The sequence below is a fragment of the Micropterus salmoides genome, unplaced genomic scaffold (assembly GCF_014851395.1).
Source record: "Micropterus salmoides isolate LMB-PRFRI ecotype aquatic unplaced genomic scaffold, ASM1485139v1 Ms_hic_scaffold_9, whole genome shotgun sequence".
Classification (NCBI taxonomy): domain Eukaryota; kingdom Metazoa; phylum Chordata; class Actinopteri; order Centrarchiformes; family Centrarchidae; genus Micropterus; species Micropterus salmoides.
Genome location: NW_024044681.1, coordinates 4,374,709 through 4,377,392, shown reverse-complemented (window position 1 = coordinate 4,377,392; position 2,684 = coordinate 4,374,709).

Genomic DNA, 2,684 nt, shown 5'->3' with positions numbered 1-2,684 from the left:
GAGGTCAGGACCTCCTCCTCCTCCTCCTCCTCCTCCTCCTCCTCCTCCTCCTCCTCCTCCTCCCCCCTGAGCGGAGTTATTTCTGGAAAACACACACACCCTACATATACAGTGCGTGTGTGTGTGCGCGCGTGCGCGCGTGCGGAGGTTCAAGTCAATGAAACGTCGCTCACATTTTTGAAACGTCTTCTTCAGTGGTGCTGAAGTATTCAGAGGCTCCGGCCTACTCACGGAAAAGTACAAATACTTCACTGTTCTATTGTGAAAGTTACTGCAGCGACTGTCGGATTTTATTTATGCTCAAGTATTAAAACTGGAAATGTTACTTCAGTAAAAGTATTACCAGCTAAATGTACTTGGAGTACCAGCAGTAATACACTGATGCATCAACAGGTTTAATGATTATAAATAACAAAACATCACAGTGAAGTACAAGTACTGTGTACTGTTAGTACTGCTCACTGTGTAGTTTGTAATATTACTGTGTACTGTTAGTACTGCTCACTGTGTAGTTTCTGTTAGTACTGCTCACTGTGTAGTTTCTGTTAGTACTGCTCACTGTGTAGTTTCTGTTAGTACTGCTCACTGTGTAGTGTGTAATATTACTGTGTACTGTTAGTACTGCTCACTGTGTAGTTTCTGTTAGTACTGCTCACTGTGTAGTTTCTGTTAGTACTGCTCACTGTGTAGTTTCTGTTAGTACTGCTCACTGTGTAGTGTGTAATATTACTGTGTACTGTTAGTACTGCTCACTGTGTAGTTTCTGTTAGTACTGCTCACTGTGTAGTGTGTAATATTACTGTGTACTGTTAGTACTGCTCACTGTGTAGTTTCTGTTAGTACTGCTCACTGTGTAGTTTCTGTTAGTACTGCTCACTGTGTAGTTTGTAATATTACTGTGTACTGTTAGTACTGCTCACTGTGTAGTTTCTGTTAGTACTGCTCACTGTGTAGTGTGTAATATTACTGTGTACTGTTAGTACTGCTCACTGTGTAGTTCTGTTAGTACTGCTCACTGTGTAGTGTGTAATATTACTGTGTACTGTTAGTACTGCTCACTGTGTAGTTTGTAATATTACTGTGTACTGTTAGTACTGCTCACTGTGTAGTTTCTGTTAGTACTGCTCACTGTGTAGTTTCTGTTAGTACTGCTCACTGTGTAGTTTCTGTTAGTACTGCTCACTGTGTAGTGTGTAATATTACTGTGTACTGTTAGTACTGCTCACTGTGTAGTTTCTGTTAGTACTGCTCACTGTGTAGTTTCTGTTAGTACTGCTCACTGTGTAGTTTCTGTTAGTACTGCTCACTGTGTAGTTTGTAATATTACTGTGTACTGTTAGTACTGCTCACTGTGTAGTGTGTAATATTACTGTGTACTGTTAGTACTGCTCACTGTGTAGTTTCTGTTAGTACTGCTCACTGTGTAGTTTGTAATATTACTGTGTACTGTTAGTACTGCTCACTGTGTAGTTTCTGTTAGTACTGCTCACTGTGTAGTTTGTAATATTACTGTGTACTGTTAGTACTGCTCACTGTGTAGTGTGTAATATTACTGTGTACTGTTAGTACTGCTCACTGTGTAGTTTCTGTTAGTACTGCTCACTGTGTAGTGTGTAATATTACTGTGTACTGTTAGTACTGCTCACTGTGTAGTTTGTAATATTACTGTGTACTGTTAGTACTGCTCACTGTGTAGTTTCTGTTAGTACTGCTCACTGTGTAGTTTCTGTTAGTACTGCTCACTGTGTAGTTTCTGTTAGTACTGCTCACTGTGTAGTTTCTGTTAGTACTGCTCACTGTGTAGTTTGTAATATTACTGTGTACTGTTAGTACTGCTCACTGTGTAGTGTGTAATATTACTGTGTACTGTTAGTACTGCTCACTGTGTAGTTTGTAATATTACTGTGTACTGTTAGTACTGCTCACTGTGTAGTTTCTGTTAGTACTGCTCACTGTGTAGTGTGTAATATTACTGTGTACTGTTAGTACTGCTCACTGTGTAGTTTCTGTTAGTACTGCTCACTGTGTAGTGTGTAATATTACTGTGTACTGTTAGTACTGCTCACTGTGTAGTTTGTAATATTACTGTGTACTGTTAGTACTGCTCACTGTGTAGTTTCTGTTAGTACTGCTCACTTTGTAGTTTCTGTTAGTACTGCTCACTGTGTAGTTTCTGTTAGTACTGCTCACTGTGTAGTGTGTAATATTACTGTGTACTGTTAGTACTGCTCACTGTGTAGTTTCTGTTAGTACTGCTCACTGTGTAGTTTGTAATATTACTGTGTACTGTTAGTACTGCTCACTGTGTAGTTTCTGTTAGTACTGCTCACTGTGTAGTGTGTAATATTACTGTGTACTGTTAGTACTGCTCACTGTGTAGTTTCTGTTAGTACTGCTCACTGTGTAGTGTGTAATATTACTGTGTACTGTTAGTACTGCTCACTGTGTAGTTTGTAATATTACTGTGTACTGTTAGTACTGCTCACTGTGTAGTTTCTGTTAGTACTGCTCACTGTGTAGTTTGTAATATTACTGTGTACTGTTAGTACTGCTCACTGTGTAGTTTCTGTTAGTACTGCTCACTGTGTAGTTTGTAATATTACTGTGTACTGTTAGTACTGCTCACTGTGTAGTTTCTGTTAGTACTGCTCACTGTGTAGTGTGTAATATTACTGTGTACTGTT